Raw genomic sequence first — 14464 nt, forward strand, 5'->3', positions numbered from 1 at the left:
TGTGATGTATTTTTGGTGCTTTTTTATTCTGTGGCTGAAAAAGAACAACCCTTTGCTGAAAAGCTGGTTGTGTTAAGATTCTGGGTGTCAGTTGTTTGCAGCTTAACCTTCCATTTCATCCACCTTGTTTGCTTAAAAATGTTTGAATTCTTTCCGCTTTTGTGTGTGAATTGAATGCACTTCAGATTTGCCTGTTTTAAAAACAACAGCAACAAAGAGCTGTAAAGTGAAGAATGGTGTTGAATGCTTGGGAAATGGCCAAGGTCCTTCTTAGGTTGCTGTAGTGGGTCATTTTATTCCATTTCTTGTAATTTCAGTGCATCATGCTAGGGCATTTTTCCTCTATCGGTGTACAAAAATACTGCAGTTTAAGATGTCTGCCCATACTCCACTAACCACTGAGCCACTGACAATTTCAATCCAAGCGATGGAGTCATCTCCTTGAGTTGGCAACTGGCATAGACAACCTTAAAGCAATTAGATAATTGCATGGAGGTTAGTTAGTTCTATCAGTATTTAGAAAATGTAATAGTAAGAAGTTGGACTTCTTTGTTCAGTAGCAGTATACCTGTGCTGGTCCCGTGGAGCACCCGCAGGCAATGGGTCCTCCATCACCTCAGGAGCCAGAGCAGACTCAGCTGATGCCTGCACCTGAGGATCCAGCACAGGTGAGGACCCTTCAGGCTCATGCCCCAGCCCCAGCTCAGCTGGTTCTGGAGGCGGGGAATCCTGTGCAGGCTGGGATCCCTCAGGATCAGCATCTGAGTCTGAATCCCAGGCCATCACAATACCTATAATTGCCAAGGCATTTAATATTATTTACAAAGTTGTACAATTCTAGATTCAGATAGGTAGCCATGTTGGTCTGAGACAGTCGAAATAAATAAATAAATAAATTGTCCAGTAGCACCTTAGAGACCAACTAACTTTGTTCTGGGTATAAGCTTTCGTGTGCATGCACACTGTACGATGTTTAAATCATAATATTACAAGATTGTTTTAAAAAAAGCATTCAGTGTATGAGAGAAGTCTCTTCCAAATCCATTCAAGCTCCAAAAAGCTAGATTTAAGGAAAGAGAGGCAGCACCTGTCATGTGCTGTACTTAATAGCTAAAATGAATAGTAAAAGCTGTTCATCTTCACTAGTAAAGCTGGTAACGGTGACCTCTCTGGCCGACATTGCATGCACTTTTTTTTATTAAAAAAAGCCAACAAACGGTGTGTTTGTGGGTGTTTATTATTAGATCAGTGTGCATAAATTTGTCATCTTAGATGTCAGGGCAAGTCAGGCATGGAGATCATGCATTAAAATCACGAAATGGGCTGTACATTGAGTTGACAATAAAGTATTCAAAAGATGAACAGGTGGCCCTGTGCCCTAGTCTGCACAGGACTGTCCTCTATTTGAAGGGCTGTCACAGCAGAGTCTTCTAGCGGAAGAGCTGTCCAGTCTGAGTTGGTGTAAGGCAATAAACCATAAAAAGGGAGAGCTGCGGCTTTGAAGCTGCCTTTCAACAGTTAGCAACAAGACAGGAGGCTGAAGGTGCATAGTCCAAGCCACTAGTCACTGTATTCCTTCTATGGTGAGCATAATCCAGGCACCCACAGACACAACATTAAAACTGTGTTCATGGAAGACAATCTTACTCGGCTGCGAGTGATTGCCAAAGGAAGAAGAAGAAGATTCTATTTCTATTTAATTAGTAACTATTTCTGCATCTCTCTGTCTCTCTCTCTCTCTCTCTCTGTGTTATCACGCCCAAATTTTATGGAAATTTGTGTCTTTTCCCCCCTTTGGTGAAGTGTAAAAGCCAACCAAGTTGGCCCTGTGCCTGCTAAGTCTTTTAGCTTAACTTGAGCACCATACAAGCAATAAAGATGTTGTACAGTCTTACATATTGTCCTTGCTTACGATGGTTCCATGTACCCACACTCTGCATTAATCTTTTCTACGTGATTTTTTTTAAAGGAAATGGACCAAACCATGTTTTTCGTGGCAATATCATCCTTCTCTGAAGTAGATGCTCTTTCATCCTACATTTCTTCATTCTCATGTTTAATATCATCATCATCATCATCATCATCATCTCACCTTTCATCCTAAGATCCCAGGGCAGGTTACAATAATCAGAACTATTTAGTTGTTTTGCACCTAATTTTTTATTTCCCAAAGGGAGATCTAGATTACTGAATTTACAAAGCAAACCCCTTCCTTGCAAACAATTGCTATCCCAACTGCAAACCCACTTGCTCTTATATAGCAGAAAGCATTGCATGTCGTTTGCCTCACAATGCATCTTGCAGTCAGTGCTCATGATGAACACTTTTTCTTGCAACTGTTCCCATTTTTCACACTGAATTTCCACTTCATACCTACCTTTCGCAGGGTTAGCATGTGACAACAACTAGCAACAAAACTGATAGGCTGTAATGAAAACATTAATTGCAATTAGGGCTAGGCCAAAAGTATTAACCATGAAAAAAAGGAGTGAAATTGGGTGTTTGCAGGACATTAACAGAAATGGCACTTTATCTGTGCCTATTTTCAGCCATGATATTCCTCCTCTGTTCTGCTCCTCCATGTCTTTTTGCTGTCTTTGGGATCACATAATAGCTGAGTTAGCTGATTTCACCCTGCAACATAGCTAATGATGTTATATAGGCTACATGTCACCACCACAGAGGACAGAGATTGTCTGTATGGGGCAGGGGAAGATCAGTGGCTCTTGGCACACTGTGAGATGAGAGAGAATGCTGTCCAGAAACCTGTGCACCCTTGCCTTAACAAATCTCCTTTCTGAGTTACTTCTCAAAGTCATTGCTTTGTTTCCCCTTCCAAGGAACCTTACAGGAGTCCTCCACCACTACCCAGACCTAACAATCTAAAGTTACCCATAATCTGTTCCTGTTCAGTTGGCAAATCATGCTAGTTGCTGGGCCAGCTATAGCAAACTGAAAGGAATCTGCCTTCCAGCAGGAACAGAGCCACAGGGGCCTCAGAAATCAGATGTCCACCTGGCACCAGACTAACTTAACTGTTCCTTAGGCGCCTACTTCCCCAACAGGTTCAGAAGTTTATAGGTTTGGGTGTCCCGAACAAGCATGTTGACAGGCTCCCTTAAGGCTTTTCAAGTGTGTGAATGCAACTCTTAGAAAGCTCAAATTATTTGGGATGTTTCTATTCCAAAATAGAAACTACAATGTCTGTGTGCATCTACTGAATGATAAAGGAACTGAAAACGTGCTAAAAGTATTCAACAGATTATAAAAAAGTAAATGAAAGGCCCATCTCCATAGCACACAAGGATTTTCTGAAACATTTGCACTTCCGGCCAAATAACCTGAAATGGTGGGTAGCATCAGAGGTTAAAAACATCAAACCATTCTGCCCCCAGTTTTTAAACAGCTGTAATTCAGTCATTTCCCACTCAATTTCCCTGAATTTAGATGACTCAAACCCCTCTTCTGCAGTAACCTCCATACCGACAGAGCGATCCATCTCGGTTTTATAAGAAACAAGATTTTTTGTGGCCTAAATAGACAATGTCAGTAATATGCTTCTTAAGAAGATGCCTATGAGAAGCCTGCAAGCAGGAACTATGAGCAATAGTTTATTGGTTGTACTGTTTTAGTGGTTTATTATTTGTGTTTTATTTTACAGTTTTATTATGACGTAAACCTCTCTAGTCCCCACTGAAGGGTTGGTATTAAATGCTTTTTTACAAATAAACAGCAGCACTCTTCTGCTTGTGATTCCCAGCAACTGATGTTCAAAGCCATATTGCTCTGAAACTGAAGGTAGTAGCCACTGGTAATCATGATGGTTAGTAGCCATTGATAGTCTTCTTCTCCATGAATTAGATTTTTACCTTTTAAAATGATCCAACTTAGTGGCTCTCACAACGCTTGGTAGTAGGGCATTCCATTGTTCCATTATGTGCTGTGTGAAGAGGTATTTCCTTTTTCTGACCCAAATCTTCCAGAATGTCCTGTTTGCCAGTATTATGAGAAAGGGGGAAAACTCTTCTCTGCTGTCTCCACTCCATGCATACCTTAACTACAAAACTGCTCATGCGGTTCAATAATAATAGTCACCAGGCACTGGGGGTAAGATTGGAACCAGGAGTCTAGATAGATATTTAGGAGGATGCAATATGATCATTCTATGAGGCTGTGTTGCCCTACCAAGAACAATATTTATATAAAATTATTATTATTATATAACAGGGCTGGGGAACGTCAGACCTCCAAATGTTGTTGGACTTCAGCTTACCACCTCTATCATCCCTGACCATTAGTCAAGCTGGCAAGCTAATGGATGCTGGGAGTCCAACAACATATGGGGGGGCCCACAGGTCCCTCAACTCTGATTTAGGACCTTGCATACCCCAAAACATGTAAGCAGGAAATCCTGTTGTGATTGAAGCACTTTAAAAACCCTCTCTCTTTCCTGCTGCCATTACCCCATCTTAGTTGGATACTCAGTATTATTCTGAGATGGTCCACAGTTGAAAGACTGACTACATGCATTCAGGAAGGGTCCAGGTGACAGACAGGGGGTGGAGGAAGGGGAGTGGACCACCCTGGGTGTCACCACTGAGGGGGGTGACAAAATGCCGGGTAGCAGTCACTGAGGGGCCTGCAGTGCGCCTGAGCCATGCGTCTCTCCTGAGAGTGACACAGTGGCTTGGGCGCCCGCAGGCTCCTTGCTGCCCCGAACGGTCCACCCACCACCTCCCCCTCAGCTGTAGGGCGGCTGAGTGGGAGGAGACAGGCAGACTCCTTGGAGGCCCCACGGAGCATCCTGCCCCACCCTGCGGTGGCTGGCCCTGCCCCTGGGTGTAGGGCACGTGTGCCACCCCAGGCTCCTGATTGGCTTGCTCTGCCACTGCTGACAGGAGCCCAAGTATTGAACTGGAAAGCAGACCAGATGTGTGGTGGTGTTTCAATAGAAACCTAATTTTGGTTCCCTACAGAGAATACAGCTTCAACATTTCTTTTTTAAAAAGCCACACACACAATCTTTGTCTCAGTGAATCATTGTGAAATACAAGGACTTCGTTGTGCTGATATTTTTTTTTCCAGGAAATAATGTGCTGGAAAACTCCAAGCAGCCTTTCTTTCAGAAACCTGTGTGGGTGGAACCCATCTACAGGGGGAAACCTTCCCATACAACAGTGTGGATGAAGGCAGATAGAAGAAAACACATTCTTTACTTAAGAGCTACAATTAAAAGAAAGCATCTCAAACAATTTAGCTAATTGTTTTCTTCTCTGAAGGAGGCCTGAACTAGATGTTACCGTAAATGTGAAAATATAATTTGCACATCTGGCCCCCCCGCCTGCCCCCCAGCATCTTGTAGAACTTATGCCATAATGCATAGCTGTCAACTTTTCCCTTTTCTTGCAAGGAATCCTATTCGGAATAAGGGAATTTCCCTTTAAAAAAGGGAAACCTTGACAGCTATGGATAATGGCACAGAGCTGCCACACTTATCCACCATACCTCTATCATTTTTTGAAGATCAAGATAGTGGAGGTACTGGAAGAGTAGAACAACCTTAAAGCAGGAGTTGAGAGGTGATGCAGACATTACGCAAATTCTTTGCACTAAGATAGATCTACCTGCTGCTTCTGTCATGCCGCCTCTGCCTCTAAGCTATGGGACCTCTACATACAATTAATTATCCCTCTACTCAAGAGTGAAGCAGCTACCTCTGGCATCAGATCCTAGAGCAGAGGCAGGGAGTGTGGTGAGTTGTTGGGTGGGAGAGTTTTGTGTGACACACAACCTGTCCTGTGCTCCCAAAGGTAGCATTCTATCCTGACAGTGGAAGGTAAACTGTTATCACAGTCATCACCGCTGTTGATGTAAGATTCAACTACTTCTGTGCATAGAATGAGGTGGTGCAGGTAGGGCTGCCATATTTCAAAAAGTTGGCAAAGTTGTTGAGACATGGCAGCGATTTCCTCCCAGACACTATTTCTGACAGCTGAATCCCATCTATGTCTGGAAAATTCTGGACCTATGGGAACCTGAGGCACAGGCAGCAAAATGTCATGGCCTGGCCACAATCCTAGATTGCATTAGTGGTGTGATTGATGCTTTTTTTTTTTTTTTTACTGTCCCAGGCTTGCAAATGGACTTTCCTAAGTAGGGCCTGCTAATGAAGGTTGCAATCCCAACCCCATTTACCTAGGAGTAAGCCCCGTCAAATTCAATAAGACTTACCTCTGAACAGACATTTTTTGGGATTGCACTGTTTGAAATGTATGCTGTCTATCTTTCTGCCTTGAAGACAAATGCAGAAGTCAGCTCCATGGAAGTATCTGTTACCCTAGGTGTGTGGGGTGGATTATTATTATTATTATTAAGTAGTGTTCGAATATTCAGGCTCTTGGCCAGTTTTCCCTCTAGAGAGGTAGTCAAATATCAGAGTATTACTTTACCTAATTAATTCGTTTATTTACAGAAGCAATCAAGAGCAGGGGAGGACAAAAGTTATTATTATATTTCAGGGTCCTTCCATCCCTAAGGAGAGTCTCAGAGCACTTTACTAACATTAATGAATCCGCTCTAACAGTGCCCCAGGGGAGGCATAAACGTTACTGGAACAACTTCATCATTTGGGAAATAGGCATAGCTGCCACCTGGATGGCTCCCCGCCCCCAAACCACCCTGACTTTGGCCTAGCTGTAGATAGTAGGCTACCTAATTTGCATAAATTAAAGTGTTAAATATTAATGAGTAAATTGAGTGATTTTTCCTATGTGGATTAGAAATGGCATCACTGAATTTTAGTGTGATTTCCTCCCTTCTCTCCTCACCCCACCCCCTACTTTTAGCAGGAAAAGAACAGGCATCTCCAGGAGTTAAAGTCAAATGCTGGCCTAGATGCCCTGTCACCTGGCAAACAGAATTGAACCAACACAAAAGAACAGTTTATAATCAGGATCCAAAAAGCTAAGTCACACACATACACACACCAGAAGATCAGAGCCAATGTAGAAAGAAGGGAGAACAAAGGATGGAAAGGGAATCAGGAGGACAGATGAGACAAGCACACAAAGGAGGAGGCAAATGCCATACTATGCCAGCCAAGGATGGCTGAGGAATTTGGAGGCTCTGCGTTCCAGAGTGGTTTGCCTTTTCTGTAGCTCCCAGCTTAATATGTGGAATTAGATGTGGTCTGCTTTAGAATTCCAACTGAAGATCTGCCTTTAAACCTTCAGGTCCCAACCCGCCTCCCCCAATTCCATTTTCTCCAGGTTCTATCTCCTTGGAACAGCTAGAAATCACAGCAGTTGCCACACACCTTGAAAATGGGGCCACAGAATCCCCATGGGGTGCTACAGTATATACCATATTTTTCGCTCCATAAGACGCACTTTTTCCCTCCTAAAAAGTAAGGGGAAATGTGTGTGCGTCTTATGGAGTGAATGCAGCGGGGAGGCAAGCAGGAAAAGCCCCTGCGGCTCTTGCGGGCTTTTCCCCAGGAGGGAGAAGGGACTGACGCAGCCAGTCAGTCCCTTCTCCCTCCTCGTAGAAAAGCCCGCAGGAGCCGTGCGCTCCTTAAAGGGTGCGCGCCTCCTGTGGCCTTTTGTGGGAGATGGGACCTCCCGCAAAAGCACGCAAAAAAAAAAAAAAAAGGCCACAGCTGTGACTCTCATTTTCTAAAAGCACTGAAAGGCAGGAGCAGGTTCATTTCACACATTTTGCTTTATTATCTCTAATTCTACAAACGCTAGAGACTTTCATTTCTCAAAAGGTTTTTTTTGGGGGGGGAACAAGCTCAGAGTCTCCTCCCTCTTGTAGTTCCCTGAGCTGGGGGGGGGATAATATTTTTTTCCTTGATTTACCCCTCTGAAAACTAGGTGCGCCTTATGGTCAGGTGAGCCTTATGGAGCGAAAAATACGGTAACCCATAGCATTAGATGGTATCTATATTCTGTAGGGAGGGGTGGCACATCATACATCCCCCCCAACTCAAGGGGCTTCTGCGACCCCAATTTTAAGGTGTTCAGCAGCTGCGGCACTTTCTAGCCATTTAAAATAGCTACAACCTTTTAAAGAAAAGGGAAGATGATTAAAATGCAGCCACCTCAGATCACTTTGCGAAATGTAGGATTTTTTTTTAAGGCAGGTGCGCACACAAACACACAAACATGGGAAATGAATGGAACAGACTACTGGCCACACACAAAATTACCACAGATTGAATTTAGACTGACCTGCCTATCCCTAAAGTCAGCTAACCATTGCATGGCTCAAATGCTTTGGGTCAGTTGCTCATACAATCATTTTAGGTGGTAGGATTTCTGTCATTTCCTGTGCATATATCCCCTTGTGAAGAAAACCTATTCCATTGGCTTCAGTAGCAAGGAGTGTGGTGTGATGCTGCTGAGCCGCTCTCCCATCACCAGCATAGCTGCAGCTTAACTGGACAGGGCAGGACGGGACTGGGCAGCAGTAAGGTCAGGGTTGTAGGAACACACCAGCAAGAGCATTGGATGGGCTCTGCTGGTGTGTCAGGACAGTCCTGACATGACCACCACCCACTGTGCCTCAACCCCATTCAGGTGAGGTGCAGCAATGATAGGTGTCGTAGTCTCGTTGCTGAGCATCAATGTGCAGAGCTCAGTGGAGTGGGAGGTTGGCCAACCAGAAGAGTCTCTGAGGTATACCTGCCTGAAGGCAGAGTCAGCATCCAAAGTCAGGTCAAACCCTAAGGTAAGGTAAGGTAAGGTAAGGAAAAGGACCCCTGGATGGTTAAGTCCAGTCAAAGCCAACTATCGAGTGCGGCACTCATCTCGCTTCAGGCCGAGGGAGCCGGCGTTTGTCCACAGACAGCTTTCCTGGTCATGTGGCCAGCATGACTAAACCACTTCTGTCGCAAAGGGACACCGTCACAGAAGCCAGAGCGCACAGAAATGCTGTTTACCTTCCCACTGCAGTGGTACCTATTTATCTACTCGCACTGGTATACTTTTGAACTGCTAGGTTGGCAGGAGCTGGGACAGAGCAATAGGAGCTCACCCTGTTGCACGGATTTGAAGTGCCAACCTTCTGATCGGCAAGCCCAAAAGACTCAGTGATTTAGACCCCAGTAACACCCATTCATGGTCAGATGGTCCAAGGGTTAAGGAGACCAATGATCATGGGGTCAAGAGTCAAGACAAGCAGGAAGCAGCAAGGTAGGACCAGGAACTACAAGCATTGTTAAAAGCATCTGGCTGCTGCTAGAAGCTCTGCTTAAGAAGACTGAAGACAACTGGTTCTCATCAGTGCCTTTTCCTCTGAATCCTTGAAGGTTGATCAGCTGCAGGTGGAGTCACTTTTTCCCCTTCAGGCTGATGTTCATCAGGCAAAGCTGACTCTTGGCGCATGACAGTAGGGTTGGTAGGCAAAATTCTGCACCATTGTTCCATCACACCAGCCGTTACTGATTGGAAGCTGCCTTTCCTACAGCCATGCCTATTCAATCTATAACGACTGAAAATACCAGCTATTGACACTTACTCATGGCTATTTTTCAGATACCTCTCCGAGTTCAGGTGTTTGGCAACCTTCCTTTGTTTTTCGCTGTCTTACATCAGGGATGGGGAACCCAGGGGCCTCAAGTTGTGGCTGGTTTCCATCTTCCATCAGCCCCAACCAGAACAGCCCAATGGTCAGGGATTTGGAGAATTGTAATTAAACAACATATAAAAAGGGCCACAGGTTTGCCACTCCTGTCTTACATAATTGCTCTCCACCTATCACAGCTGGAGATGTAATGTAAACAACAACAACCTAGGTCTGAAATGGAAGGCAATAGATTCAGCAAAACATGAGTATAGCATACCTCTTGGTACCAGCTTTTCTGATCTGAGAGAGTATCCTAACAAAGTTTTTCCTTTGGGATATTCAGCTGCTTTTCATTTCTTTAGTTTTAGAAAACATCAAATGTTTTGTTGCCTAGGCGGGAATCCTATAAATAGGTAATGCAAAGGTGACAGCTACTTTCCATGTACATCTGAGTTTATACCTGGTTTTCTTTTTATGTTAAGATAGCTTTTTTAAAAATGGCATCTCTATCAAAACAGCTCATTTGGAAATGTCAGGTCTGCTTCTGATAAGTAATCAGTCATGGTGATTGGTGCTGACAGACACCCTGTAATGGTACTGTGGTATCTAATATACTATACTGCAGTCTTTTGTAATATCATATTATTTACTTTATTCAGCCTGGCATGAAATCTCTCCTGGAGGAAAATAAAGGGGAGGGGGGTAGAGAGGGAATCAATCCTTAGGAGGTCTTTCTGATCTCCGTTTCCGGGAGCAAGAATCCCACCCATTTCAATATTGGCTTGGAGAAATAATTTAGAGGCTAGGATGCAAGTTGAAATTTGTGGTTTAAATTGTCTATATTTTAGATGACAGTGTGCTTTACACACTCCCACTGCCCAGAGTAGTAGGAAGTTCTAGGCTCGGTTTATGTGCACAGGCTGGATATTTATATAGCATTTTCCTTCTGATGTTTATTTTCAAATTTACAAGTTGAATATAGGAAAGCAGGCAAGCACCAAGACAGACAGTGCTAATCTTTAAAGCTGCATCAGTTCGGGGGGGGGGGATGTAGCCTTTGGAGCACCACCCACGCCTGCAATCCACTGCTCCCTCCTCCTCCTCTGCTGGCTCTTCTTCATCTTCATCTTCTTCGTCTTCTTTCAGATAGCTGCAAAACTGATTTTTGTCCTCTATATTCCAATTGCCAGATGATTTCTCTTCAGTTACTATCCAAGCAGGGCAAAATACCTAATACTTCCACTTGTCAAAAGCCATTAAAGAAACTTTCCTAGCCATTAGTCCTCACTAAAAGCGTTATCTTTAACATGCAAAAGCATAGAGATAATTGTTCACTTGGCACCACACCAAATTCCGATTACAAGTAAATTAAAGTTATAAAGCACCCTTAAAAGTTAGGGTTGTAATTAATTTTGGATAGACCAATCCAAACCTTCCTTGAACAGTAGGGGGGAAAGGGATTGAACTGAACAGAGGTGTCCATCCACACAGCTCTGCTGTCTGAGATGGCCTCTCACAAGTCACCAAACAGGTGAGCAGAAGGCTGACTTTCGGTGACTCTGCCAGAAGGGAACAGTGGGAATCCCCCAAATAGGGCATTCTGGGGGCAAAGAGGGGGCTGGCCCAGGATCTGCTGGATTCTAAACCATTCTCATTGCTGTCATGCAATCCAAGCCCAATGACAATGCCAGCCTGAAGCTGGGGCAAGGATCAGGCCCAATCACCCTGCCTTCCCTTCCACCACGGCTGCTGTGAGCAGCCAGACTAGAGGTGCCATAGTGGTTTCACCATCCTGCCAAGCCTCACCAGTGCCCCAAAACATCTGAATTGTGCCCTAAAACATCTGGAGGCCACCAGATTGATGAAGGTTGTAATAGGCAATATTCCACAAAGAAGAACCGATGAGCAGGAAATCTTAGAAACAGGTAAAGAGGCACAGAATGAATTTATCAAATAAATGAAGATGGAACCAGTGAACATATAAGGGAAAGACAATAAAGCCCTGATATTTAGGAAGTCCCAAATTAGGAGATAGAAAAACAAACAAACCAAAGAGACTGAACAATAAAACAGAAAATATAACTTTATTGTTAAAGCATACTAGATGGAAGCATAGTAGTTTGTTTGTATGCCTCCACTTGTGACACTGAAAACAGCCTGGTCAAGTCTTGAAATATGAACCATTGGAATGGAGATGTTAGACAACCTGCTTAAAGAGATGATGCCACCTTAGGACTTAATTGACAGAGGAGTTGCATCTTGGTAGGCTTCTTGCAGTGCAGACTGGTGGCAGACGAGTCACTAAAGGAGGACTCAAAACAAGATCCAACCCACATGAAGAATAGATGCCAAACGTCTGCTGTTTTCTTTGAAAGAGGAAAAAGCAACATCTGGTACTTGATGACTGACTGTGAAGTAATCCACCTCCAGAAGACCTCTTGAGAGTAGTCTTGGAAAAGAGTTGCGAAGGCTTCTAGGAAACATCCTGAAATCCTTCTAGGGATTGCTTACATTGAGACTTTTCCCCCACATCTATGGTGGTGTCCCATGTTGAGTGTTGAACAAACCCCATTGTGACATCTAGACTGTACGAAAATAAATAGTATAACTAGGCTAAAATAATAGATAATTGGGAATAATTAAATTTATCCAGAGGTAATCCGAGTTGGGCGCTGGGATTGTCAGGTCACAAGTGAAGAAAAAGGCTCAGACTCAAAAAGGAAAGATGAACAGAAACCAACAGGGCAAAACCCCCCAAAATGCAGGCAGCTGAGTTGACATACTCCCCACAAACAGCAGCTTTACAACACACAACACCCAATTTATTAGGTAATCTTATGCACAGTTGGCTAAGATTGCATGACTAGAGTCCTCTACATAGATACTTGGGAGTAAGCGTCATTCAATTCAGTGGTGCATTTTTCTGACTGGACAGGTTATTATGCTTGTCAACACCCTCAGAAAATTCTAATAGGTTAATAAGACATAATTTACCCTTGCAGAAGCTATGCTAGTTCTGTTTCAGCAAGGCATGTTCTTCTTTATGCTTGGTAATTTGATCTTTAAAAACATTTTCCATGAGTTTCCTTGGAGCAGGTGTTAAGCTAAATGGCCTGTAATTTACATGATCCACCCTGGATCCCCCTTTAAAAGTTGATCTTACAATGGCTATTTACCAGTCCTCCAGTATGGAGACTGATCTTGGGGACAAGTTACATATATTTGTTAGAATTTCAAAAATTTCACATTTGAGTTATTTAAGAACTCTCAGGTGGATGCCACCTGGACCTGGTGATTTGTCAGTTTTTACTTTGTCAGTAAGGCCTAGAACATCTATTGTCAATACTATTTGCCTCAATTCCTCAGAAGTCCTAAAGTGCTGTGAGTTCTTTGGATTTGAGCCAGCTTTTGACATACTTAATATTTTATTTGGAAATATATTTATTCTTAACCCGGCTTTGGACTGGTTTTTAAAAAAAATTGTTACCCACTCTTAGCCTTAAGAACGAGGTGAGCCATGAATCTAGGTAATGACAATGCTATAGTACTAGAATACTAAGACAGGTAGGCCCATTTGTGTAATTTGACAGGATAAAGAAGAATTTTCTCCTCTGCCTTTAATAGAAAGATAAACAGTGTACATAGAGCTGAGGGAGGGAGGGGGGACATTTCAGTTGAAAGAGTGCCAAATTTACAAAGATGAGCCAGGCTCTGGCATTGAGATTGGAAGCCTGGTGGATATCAGCTTGTCTGATGCCAGAACAACATTCCCAGAATGCACCAGTTCTGTCATGCTGGCATGCTTGAACTTATGATTCTGTTGCCATTAGTCAAGCTGTGATTGGAATCATAAAACACAGGTGGGGTGCTCTGTTCACACAGTCACCACATTAGCTTGTGGTCGATGTGGGTGGAAATATTAAACCTCTGAAAAGAGGGATATCTGGATACAGCACATAAATTCCCCTCTCTTCTCTTTGTAGGATTGGGAACAGATCCAATCTTAAAAGGCAGGACAAACTGTTCATAAAAGGACAGATGCAGTCAGAAGGATGGAGTATGCATTTAATGTATTATTTGCTTAACAACTGCCTGAGATGCCATTAGTGGTTCTGTCTGCTCCATCTCCAGAGCTTGGAAGGTGTAGTGAACCTTGCACATTAGAGCATGATCTTTACTACAGGTTGGTGTGTCTACACTACCACAGTCCAAAATCTTACAGCCTAGGATGGAGACTTTCTTGGGTAGTTGGGGGACAGACAGACCACAAGTAGGTGGAAGATAATCACTGTTAAAGGTCTTAAATTGGCATCTGAATTTTGCACTTTGGGTAGAAGTTCTGCATGATTCTAACAGCTGTCTACAACTCAGGACCAAATGGCAACAATTTGAAAGCCTGCCACATTATTTTGTTAATATGCTTTCTTAAATTCAGGGGGGATATGTTTCCCAATAGGTTTTTTTTTTATATTTAGAATGTACATTCCCTCCTTGCAAAGGCTCTCAGGACAACTCACAATCAATTCAAAAGAAAACCAATCCCACTCAATGGGACATACTTCTGAGGTGACGTGTATTAGGTTGCACTGCAAAGCAATAAAAGAACATATCAAATCAGCAAACAGAAATTTAAACTCTGGAAGAATAAAAGTAAGAAGCATTGGAGAAGAACAAAGAAGTCAGATGAACTGATATTTTGAGGGGACTAGGAGGTTTTTTTAAGGAGGATTTGCCTGGCACGAAACAGGATTGAGTACCAGGAGAGAATCCCAGGTGAAAGCCACAACCAAAAGGGCCCTTTTCTGGGCAAGGATCACCAACTGTGTAGCTCCTGAAAGGTGGAGAAACCTGGAGAAGAACCTCCAATGATGATGATCTCTGTCCCTCAACAGAGGCA

At 43.3% G+C, this 14464-nt stretch overlaps 1 protein-coding gene across 2 annotated transcripts in view; it reads left to right on the top strand.

Annotated features, from left to right (window-relative positions):
* The window catches only part of LRRN2 (leucine rich repeat neuronal 2), a 146488-nt gene that overhangs the window by 57900 nt on the left and 74124 nt on the right, over window positions 1-14464 (top strand). The window lies entirely within an intron of this gene.

Source organism: Podarcis tiliguerta, assembly GCF_965153285.1.
Source record: "Podarcis tiliguerta genome assembly, chromosome: 6".
In the NCBI taxonomy this organism is placed as follows: Eukaryota; Metazoa; Chordata; class Lepidosauria; order Squamata; family Lacertidae; genus Podarcis; species Podarcis tiliguerta.